Genomic DNA, 11,685 nt, shown 5'->3' with positions numbered 1-11,685 from the left:
ACAAATCAAGAATAGGCCCCTATCTGCAACCTATAAAATAAAAAGTATACTAAAATAACAAAATATCATGGTGACTTCCTCTTTGCTTTAATGTATATTTCATGATCCTGCTCTAACTGGCAAACTACATAATTAAGGTAAATTGAAAAAAAAGAAGTATGATGAAAACAAGTGACACTTTCTAAGGGTTATCTCCAATAATATTAAGAAAGTTTCATGGCATTTTATTGGAACCAGCAAAAGAGATAATTTTCTGCTTGAAACTCCAATCTCTAGTCCAGGAAAGGTCTTTATTATTTAACCTTCAGGAAAATGAAAGTGACAGATTACAACTGTCAGTAGGTACTGGCTCCCTTTATTTTCCCCTATTTTTCCTATTCCTAATAGGATAGAGAACTGATTAAACTCTGACTACAGAATGTGAACCAGAAAGTTTCATGACCATGTGAGGGATGTTAGCATGCCCAAGTGTTGTCATGGAGATCAGTTGTTGAACTTGACATTATAATCTGCATTACCGTCCCTAAAAATGTTTAAATATAGTGTCAGAAAACTGATAATTCCAGTTGTATGTCTTAAATCCTATCATTCACCTTGATTTTCTAATCTTCTTAAATTTAATCCGCTGTTTCTATTTATTGCTATGTTATAAATCAGAGAAGGTGTATATGTGTCAATCTCATTAAATCATCTATGTTAAAGGTTAGCAAATAATCTTTTTATGGGTATCACTATTCAAAATCTGCAAGATTCTAAACCAGAAATCCTTGGCATCAAAATACCCATAGTTTAACTACAAAAGCAGCAGGAGGTCAGGCAAAAGTTATGGGACTGTATTAGAATAAGACGTTTTCATGCTTGAGGGTATTTGTTTGTTTGTTTGTTTATCCTTCTCAAGCTCAGTGCAACAGCCAAATCATGCCCTATTCCCTATTTCTGGAAGTTTCAAATGGAGAGTTTTAGTGTCCCAGTGCTTCTGAGGTTGATTTTGTCAAATGCTTCCAGGCATCTTCCCAAGGTCATTTGGGTCAGGCAGGTGAACACCTAAGGAATGTATGAGTAGCGTACTTGACCCTGGGATAAACTATCATCTTCACTTGACAGTGCACCTATTCATTGAGAATATTTATCTCCCACCCTAATCAACATCATGACTCCTCTATCTTGAAGCTTTTCTTCTGTGCTAAACTCTTCTGCATTCAGATTACAAAGTTTTAACATAATGTTATTCTTTTGAAGATGCTTAGGTTGAGCAGGGCTATCCTTTTATTACTCAACTATAGGATGTTTTGGTTTTCAAAAGAAAAAGCATATTTAAAAGCCATTTCTAATTGGTTGACTAGGACTGTCCATTGATCTATTTCTGTATCCAGCTCTCTGTTCTGACAGTGTAACTGTGTCAGATTACTTTTCTTCACATGATTGCCCTTCATTTTCATTTCCTGCTTAGATTTGTAAATTCTGAATCCTTACTGCTTTCTCCTTTACTGAAAAATATATTAGAGTGTAAAGGAAATTTCTCTACTTCTTGCTGTTTTCCATACTTGCTAATTTCTAAATGGAAAGACAGAAAACCACAATTCAAATATATGCCCAACTATAGAACACAAGAATCCTGGATTATAGTATCTTAAGGCTTTAAAATATTTCCCATGACGCCTTTCTAAGATTCAAGTCCAGTTAGTTCATAACTTGCATTACACATCTTCAAAAAGAATTTACTATAATTTAGATGCAAATAGTGCTTAAAGCTTAAATGTTGAATTTAATTGCTCCGCCAAATATTGGTATGTTTGAATCTTAAGTGTTAATTACTTAATGGCAAAGGCAGGGGTGTTATGGGAAGAGAAGAAGATGGATTATAATGGATATTTCTAAAATCTTAAAGGTATACTTTCACTCTAATAGCAACTTCTGAAAGATCTAGAGGTTCTCGCTAGTAAAAATTTTCAGAAGCATAGACACCGATTTTAGCAAACTTAGTAGAGATTTTCCTTAAAATATTCAGATTATTTTTTTAATCTGTATACAATACATAGGGATAATCTTCTATATTAAGATTGAAAAATATTCTGATTGTTAATTGCCTGTAGCTGTGTGTTGTAAATGATTCTGAGGCTCCAGTGGGGAAGAGTGCTCCACTGATCTCAAAGTGTAGTCCCTGATCAGCAGCACAGGCATCAGATGGCACTTGTTAGAAATGCACCTTCTAATGCACCTTCAGACCTCTGAGACTGAGACCTAGTAATCTGTATTTTAACAAGCTCGCTAGGTGAGTTTCATACATGCTAAACTTCAAGAACTACTGTTACAACCCATTAACTATGACTTCTCTGAGTTGTGTGGTGGTAAACCAAAACTCATTTATTTACCTTTCTGTGTTGGATGAAATAAAAATTGTGACACGGTAAATAATCTCTAGGCTATTAAAATTTTAAAAATCATGAAGTGTTTCATCATCATGAACTTTGCATTGGGATATTCAATGCATTTAAAATGAAATAAAAAGCTAAAGTAATTATTAGTGAACAACTGTGGTAAGGGCATTTATTCTTATCTACACTGAATCTCTTTTTAGAACAAGTGCTCTCTACTCCACGATTCTGCAGAGGCTGTCATTTTGCTGCCTGTTCTAAAAATTCATACCAGGAATGGAGAATCAAAAGAGATAAACCACAAAACATGGCAAGTTGAGGTCATATAGAGCTCCATTTTCCTGCCTGAAATTTAATAAATCCTTAAGTGGTAGCAAAAATCTGCTAAACACTTATCTATTATATAAGATTCAAACTCTGTGTCCATTAATGCTAGTACTTCAGGGGACTTGGTAGAAACACATGAGTATTAGAGTGTATTGTTAACTTCTGGTGGACATCACTAAGATTTTAGGAGAATTTTATCTCAGCTAGAAAATTTAAAAACAGAGAGTAGCACACAGCCTTGTTATATAAGGTAATTGTCTTTCTACAGTTAGTTATGCTTGGTGATGGGGAGTCAGATATACCTGTGTTTTGTGGGAATACTGGTAAATCTACATTTCCAACAAAGGTTAGTATAAACAAAATCCAGGAAGTGGGAATATATAGGAGATAATATTGGTAACCAAGGACTTTGCTTAGAAAGCTCATTTCCCAGATGTCTCCATGGCTTCTATCCTCATATCAACTGAAATGCCACCTTATCAGTTAGGCCCACTTAGACTATCCCATTTAAAATTTTCATCAGCCTTGTAACTTCCCTTCCCTCATGTTCCCACATAGCCTGCTCTATTATTTTCCATATCACCTATCCCCTTCTAACTCCCAACAAAATCCTAAATTACCCTAGAGGGAAATATTAGCAGGAAATGGGTGTTCATTGAATTATGAACTAACTTTGACCTTCCCCATACGCATTCAAACTCTGCTGTACCTGCAGAGAGCAGATGTTACAGATCAGTCAGGATAGTGATGATTGTAATGGAAATTGTTAATCATAATAAGAGCAACCCATAACCATGATGGTATAATAATTATAGCATGCAAAAATAAAACATATTAGTGGTATCGGGTTAATGCTTAACCTACTTTCATGGCTCAAAGATCAAGGAGAATAAAAGAAAGGAAATGAGTGGGCTGTGTTTATTCAGAGTGTCTTCAGATTGCTTTTCATGTAGCTGCATTTATATGGAATGAAATGGGTTGAAGATTCAGTGGGTTGGTTAACAATTGACCATAGGGTCTTTGCTTTAACACAACCAAGGGCACCTTTGTTGATTTGGTAAGATTTTCTCACTCATTAGTTTTTAGATATAACAACTTATTAGAGAGAACCACATCTCTGCTAAAGCCTTTGGCAATGGAAAGAATTTCACCTCAACTACACCAAATCAGCTCACTTATAAATTAAACATCATCTTCTCAAGTTCAAATATGTCTCAACCTTGCCTGAAAACAGTTGGTCAAGGAAACATATGGCAAAATGAGAGATCTAGTCAAGTGTTAGACTCCAGCAAGAAAATGTAAAGAAGAACATTACCTGGAGATACTTTATACATATCCACCCCGATGTTAAAATGTCTCTTTGCTTAGCAACCATAGAGAGGGTCACTTACAACATATATTTTGTAACTATAAACTACAGTACAGAAAGGTACATGCCTGTGTGTATGCCCCTGTGTACATTTAAGGATAGTTGGATACTTATTCTCATGAAAATTAAATTTCTCTTCCCAGTAGTAGATATGAACCTAGGCTTTCCCTGCTAAGTCTTCTCAATTATAAATCTATTTTGTTTTTATTTTACATAACCTCTGACTTTGCATCTTCAATAGTCCATTTGCTTTAACCCTCCCTGATTTCCTTTTCTGGATTTGCCTTTTTGTTCAATTTATATACATCTGGTTCACAACTTGATGCATTCCTTGGTAACTCACCTCCTCAGCTTTGCATCTCCCCACCCTATTGTTGCTGGCAGTTATTAGCCCTGTAGGAAAGCTTGTTAGATGAAATAAGTCTCTGTCATTCTCCTACCTACCTCCAAGGCCTTCAAAACATTTATCTTTCAAACTAGACATCAACATATGATCTTTCCATCATTATTTATATTAAATAGAAAGGCAGTCAGGTCATTAGATAGGTATGTAGGCAAACACAAATAAGACATATAGGGGCACCTGGGTTTCTCAGTTGGTTAATCATCTGCCTTCAGCTCAAGTCATGATCCCTGGGTCCTGGGATCAAGGCCAATGATCAACTCCCTGATCAGCAGGGAGCCTGCTTCTCCCTCTCTCTCTGCTCCCCACCCCAGCTTGTGCTCTCTCTCTCAAATAAATAAATAAAATCTTTTAAAAATGCATATATAATACAAATTAGAAAATATATTTTATAATTGTATAATCACGTATTAACCTTCATATTCTTATAATTTCTATACTGAGAATTTATCAAGAACTAGAATAGATCAAGAAATTCAGCAGACTATACTCTGAGAGTTCGCCTCACTCTAACAAAGACAGAAGCAAAAAAATGGCTCCAAAGGACACATTAGTGTTTATGCTGGCAATGTGCTTTTAAGTAGTCAGAGTTTATTGTGGACCCATTATTATCCTAATCCACACAGACCAATTGGAGTCAATATTGCTCCATGCATTACCATTATGAGTGCGGTTGTCTCACATCCTGCCAAAATGCAGAAATTAAAAAAGGTGGATGGGGTGGTAATAAGCCAGGTTAAGAATTTAAAATAAATAAATACTAAAATGCCTTTTACTTGATAGAGTGAAAACTACAAATATGAAAGAGGAGGGGGAAATATTATTGTCCCATTTTGTGATTCTCCCCTTCAATAAATCCGTACTTTAACAAAGGCAGAAATAAATTGATAGCTGCCAAAAAGCTATAGAGGACTCAAATGAAGTGTTCTTTTTTTTTTTTTTTTTTGCACGATTGCTGGTTACCAAAAAAGCACCTAAAGTTATATTGGATTTTCCTTTCCTTTATTCCTTATTATGTTTGTAACATTTTATGTGTCATATTTTTCAAGTTCAAACTCATGATGCTACTTATTATTTGTTGTTCTGTATCTATAACCAAAGTATATTGTCATGAGTTGATCTCTATTATCCCAATGGTTTTAAATACTATCTCTACACTGATGAATCCAAATTTTTTACCACCAGCCCCTACCATTCCTTGAGACAGCAATGATACACACACACACATACACACATACATACACACAGATGTTTATCACTTATTCAACATCTATATTGAGATACTGAATAAGGACCGCAAACCTCACATTCCCCAAGCTGAATTGATGGTTTCACCTCTCATACCCGCTCTCCTCCCACACTGTTCCTTATATCAGCAATGACATCACTATTCCCTTAGTCACACAGACCAATAATTTCCTTCTCCTACACAGCAGATCTAGTTCACAGAAAACCCTATCGATCCTGTATGTTTTAAAATGTATCCACCTCACTGGCTAGTCCCCTAGTTCAAATCACAGTAAATTCTGACCTCCTCCTAACTGGTCTCCTTGCTTCCACTCTTACCTCTTCTACATTTTGTTCTTTGAATAGCATCCAAAGGAAATTTTTTAGAGAGCAAATCAAATGAGGTAATGAGGTACTTCCTTGCTCATAAGCCTACATTGGCTTTCTGTCACACAAGTTAAAGACAGAGATCTTATAATGGTTCTCAGAGTCTGGCCCCTAGACACCTCTCTAATTTCATCCTTTATCCCTCACATTCACTGTGCTTCAATCATATTAGCCTCTTTGCTTTTCCTTGGACACATGCATGCTTCTGTCTCTGGACCTTTGTCTTGGCAGTTTCTACCACATGAAACATTCTTTTTCTGGTATCAGCATGGCCCATTCAGTTTATTTTGGTTTGGCAAATGCTACTCCCTCACAGAGGCCTTTCCTGACCACTTCATCTAAAATGGAGCGCTGCCACTCTTTATTCTTATTTTAAAATATAGGTATATTAATAAAAAAAATGTAGGTGTAGTAAGGCCAACAGAGCAGAAGACTCCTTCCAGTGAAAAGATAGTTTATTATTCATAGATCCCAAGAGAGAGTACACCACACCACGAGGGGCCAAATTAGAGAAGCACCAGAGTTGGTCAAGAGACAAAGAGAAAGGGTGGCGGAGGTGGGGTGGGGGGTTTGCAGGCAAGAAACTTCACCGTACGACTGGCTACTTTGAATAATTTTAGCAGTGTCTGTGGCATAGGTGCTGTTTCCAGTTATCTGATACCTGGCCCTGATATGATTAGGGCAGAAGGGTGGTCCAGAGCACAAAAATCCTGTAGAGGAAGTGGTTGAGGGTGGGGTCTGGATTGAGAATAGGGATCTGAATGGATTAGTTTGTGTTCAAGAACCAGGCTCCGGTGAGTGGTTTACTGTCTCTAGAAACTGGCTAACCCTGGGAGGGCCAGCCCTTCTAGAGACAAGAAGTCCCAGATGTCAATACATCACAACACAGGAAATAAATGACGTAATTAATACAATCCTCATACCTAGCTTTATTTTCTTCATATCCTCTTCCCCCATATAATCTTATGGATCATTTATTTGTTTATCTTTCCATAATATAAGTTTTGTTAGAGACTTTTCTGTTTTATTCACTGTTGTTTTCCCTGTGTTAGAACAGCACCAAACACAGGGTAAATGCTCAGTTAAGTCATTTTTAATTACTTGGTAAATAAATAGATGAAAGCTGTACCTCAGTGGTTTTACCACGAGTGATTTTACTTCCCAGGGACATCTGACAATGTCTGGAAGTACTTGTGATTGTCTCATGAGGGGCAGAGGAATAATACTGGCATCTAGAGGGTAGAGGCCAGAGATGCTGCTAAACATTCTACAAAAATGCAAAGACAGGCCCCTGAAAAATAGAACTACATACTCCAAATGTCATTAGTGTCAATGTTCAAAATAATTCTGCTCTACATAAACCATATTGCTTTGGTGGGACTCAAAAATGCATACTTTTTTTAAACATAGGAATAACTATCAGAAGTTTATGATTATAGTCAAAGGTATAATTTAGAACCAAGCTTTTTCAATTATAATTTTTAATATACTCTTATTACATAGATAAACATAATCATCAACTATAATTACTACTGATGTTTCAATAAAAATTAAAACATGAAAAGCAATGTATATACTTGTTGATTATTTTCTTTTTTTGTTGATGATTAGTACTTACATATTGCATAAGAGAATAAAATCAGACCATCCCATTGGATCTTTCAGATAAGAAGTAAAATGAATAATGTAACTTATGGAAGATAATAGGCTTAAGGATGATGATGCTTTGATAGTATTAAAGATAATACTATTATTGTCTTCCCATTACTTTAAGGAAATGAAGGTTTAGAGAAGATGACTGACTTACCTCAAGTCACACAGATTGTAAGTGGGGGAAATAGTACTCAACTATGAACCCAAACTCCAGGCTCCTAAGCACTATTCTCTATTGTCCTCTACTTCCAGATGTAGGGGGGACTTTCCTCCACATAGCAACTCAGAATCCACATTTCTTCAATATGGTGGCTCTACCCTCACCTAGGTCCTGGAAGACCTAGGAATCCAACAGGTAAGAAGAGAAAAGTCTGAAGTTTCAAGTATGTAAGATTTTAAGGGCCATGTCTATTAAGTTGTGAAAGTTACTTCTGCTCACATTCCATTGACTATTGCTCAGTCACATAAATATGCCTAACTACAAGGGAGCCTGTTTGCCCAGGAAAAAGACATGGACTGGATGAATGCTATACATGGTCCTTCTTGATACCAATTATCCATTTTAATTTTTCTTTCTAGTTTTTAAGACACTTACTTTTGTCCATTGGGCTTCAAAATAACAGAAATTTATTTTTCATGGTTCTGGAGCCTGGAAAGTCCAAGATTAAGGTACTGGGAGATTTGGCATCTGGTGAGGATCTGCTTCCAAGTTTATAAACAGCTATTGTCTTGATGTGTCCTCACATGGCAGAAGGGACAAGGGCGTTTTGGGAGATCACTTTTCTAAAGGCACTAATCTTATTCATAAGTGCTTTGGTCTCATGACCTCATCACCTCCCAAAAGTCCTACCTCCAGGCATCATCATCATCACATTGTAGATTAGGTTTCTGCATACAATTTTAAGGGGACACAAACAGTCATTCTATGGTTACATGAATCTTATCTTGAAGGGAAACAATCCAAAATCCCATCCAGTTACTGAATCCAGCTCAAATCTAAGATCTTTGGGTAATGTGCTATCCTCCTCCTTAAGTCTTTATATAATTCCTTGTGGGTATAGCAACATATAAAACAGAATGGAAAACTTGCTGTATCCCCAGATAATACAAACAAGCCAATATACAATGATCGAGCAGGGACAGGATATGCCCATTAAAAACTTCCATTGAGAAGAATAAATGAAACAAGATGGGATTGGGAGGGAGACAAACCATAAATGACTCTTAATCTCACAAAACAAACTGGGGGTTGCTGGGGGGAGGTGGGATTGGGAGAGGGGGAGGGGGCTATGGACATTGGGGAGGGTAAGTGCTATCGTGAGTGCTGTGAAGTGTGTAAACCTGGCGATTCACAGACCTGTACCCCTGGGGATAAAAATACATTATATGTTTATTAAAAAAAAAAAAATTTTGGAAGGGGAGGCAAACCATAAGAGACTATGGACTCTGAAAAACAACCTGAGGGTTTTGAAGGGTCAGGGGTGGGAGGTTGGGGGAACAGGTGGTGGGTAATGGGGAGGGCACGTTTTGCATGGAGCACTGGGTGTTGTGCAAAAAGAATGAATACTGTTACGCTGAAAAAATAAATAAAATGGAAAAAAAAACGGAAAAAAAAAACTTCCATTGAAAAAAGTGAAAATAGGAAACGGAGAGCAGTCACTGATATATGGCACTAACAGAATCCTACTGGGTGGGTATTTTGAAAAATCCTCTGCTCTTTGATTAGGCCTGGGTTTGGTTATCTTGAAGTAAACACTTTGTCCATTATACTCTGCAGGTTTTGTCTCTGCCCACTGAGAGAGGTTAGGCATGTTTGTTGTCTCTAGAAAATGGGAAGGTATATAGATTCAGGATGCTTCCTATCATGATATATTGGAAGTGTAGACTAAGTTGGTTTAGTCACAAGTTATTTTTGCCTAGACTTGTGGTTTCCCTAACAATTCAGTTCTGTCCAAAAACTTAGAAAAATAGAGCCAACATAGTTGCCTCAAAAACTTTATTTTTTCCCACTTAGTTTCATGGTCATAAACCACTCCCAAAAGTTTTTCCTAGATATAGTTCTCATGTATTAATTGCCCCTATGTCTGTCCTTTTTAAAAAAAAAAAATACTTTATTTATTTCTTTGTCAGAGACTGAGAGATAAAGAGTACGAACTGCGGTGGGGCACAGAGGGAGAGGGAGAAGGAGATTTCCCACCGAGCAGGGAGCCCCACATAGGGCTTGATCCAGGACACCAGGATCATGATCTGAACTGAAGGCAGATGCTTAACAGACTCAGGTGTTCGAGGTCTAAAGAAAAGATCTGCCCAACTCTGGACTTGACAATGTGCTTCTCTTTTCCCTGTGCCTTACTTCAACATCAGCCCCTACTGCCCCTTATTTCAAGAAATGCTATCACATTTCCTTTTACTGAAGCTTGGCAACCCACCTATTTTCAGTGCCCAGCCATCTTACTCCAGATTCTTCTTTCTTCTTGTAGTGCATAAAATGATGTGACTCACCATTATTTTCCCTGGCTTTTTGCCCTCCACTTTTTTTTTTTTTTAAGACTTTTTCTATCTTTATGTTAGGGATCTGCTGAAAGTGAGTCCATCTCATTACAAAACAGAGCGGATGATAGCCCTTCCTCAAACCACTCACTTCTGATCAATGTGCTTTTTATAACAATTCCAATCCTCTTGCATTGAGCAACTTCTGTCTGAGTGTATCTGATTTAGCAAGAAAACACTGACCTGCGCCATCACAGCTTTACTAGAACACAAACTTTTATAATATATGTAAATGGAACTGAAAGAAATTGGTAATCAGAAAGCGAAAGAATATCACTCAGGAAGAAAGAAACATAAATAACTAAATATCCCATTGTGCCTCTAAACTGTAAGTCACATTCCAAATCTCATAGTACCCCAAGGGCAATGCTTTGAAAACTAATATCTAAGTGAGGCATCACATAGTCATGAGTGTACGGCTCCCCATTCCAATCTCTGACACCAGCTATACGATTTAGGATTGGTCTATATGTTCTGTTAGACCAGGGTTTCTTAAACTTTTTTGGAGCTATATCCAGGATCTTGTGAAAATGCAGATTCCTGTATACTAAGCATGTAGTAGGACCTGTGAGTCTGCATTTTTAACAGCGCCCAGACATTAGTGTCTGTGGGGCACACTTTGGGTAACAAAGCTCCAAGTCATGCCTGCGAAATGAAAGAGGGGTCTACAGGGCCTCTGAAACCTCTGAGTATCCTTACATTCTGTTTTCTTTCAAAGTAGATGTTCTGGGGGCTGGATCTGATCCAGCATGCATTATGGAAAAGATATATTGTCACTAAACACCACAGCGAAGATTATAAGCACTGAAGGACACTGGAAACTTCTCTTAAGTGTTTATATCCTCTTATCTACTATATACTGTGCACAGATGCAAAAAAAAGTTATAAAATTTTTCTTTGCCTTCCTCAGAATAATATAGTCTATGCAGTGGAATTATGATGGAATCAAAACTTTGAAGCATCTAAACCACCAATCAATCAATTCTGACATGACATTTTTCTCCATGAGTGTAATGTTCTATTATTTTTAAATGCACTTGCTTCATTCCATATTTCACTGAGCAATTATTAGATTCAGTTTTTCTCATCTCAATAATTCATTTAAGGTTTATAGTTCCACCCATACGTAAGTCTTAAATACAGTAGATAAGTAAATTGTATACCCTCATCATACAGTTGAGTATTGTGTAAAGTTCTTTTACATTAACAATTTAAAAAGAATTAAAAAGAATTTTAAAAATTCTTTAAATTCTTTTTAAAAAATGAAAGCAATTTAAAAGAAATTAAAAGAATCTTTTAATTTAAAAACAATTTAAGGGGTGCCTGGGTGGCTCAGTGGCTTAATGCCTCTGCCTTCGGCTCAGGTCATGATCCCGGGGTCCTGGGATTGAGCC

This window comes from Meles meles, chromosome 2 (genome assembly GCF_922984935.1).
Source record: "Meles meles chromosome 2, mMelMel3.1 paternal haplotype, whole genome shotgun sequence".
Lineage (NCBI taxonomy): Eukaryota > Metazoa > Chordata > Mammalia > Carnivora > Mustelidae > Meles > Meles meles.
Note: the sequence above shows the minus strand (reverse complement) of the source record.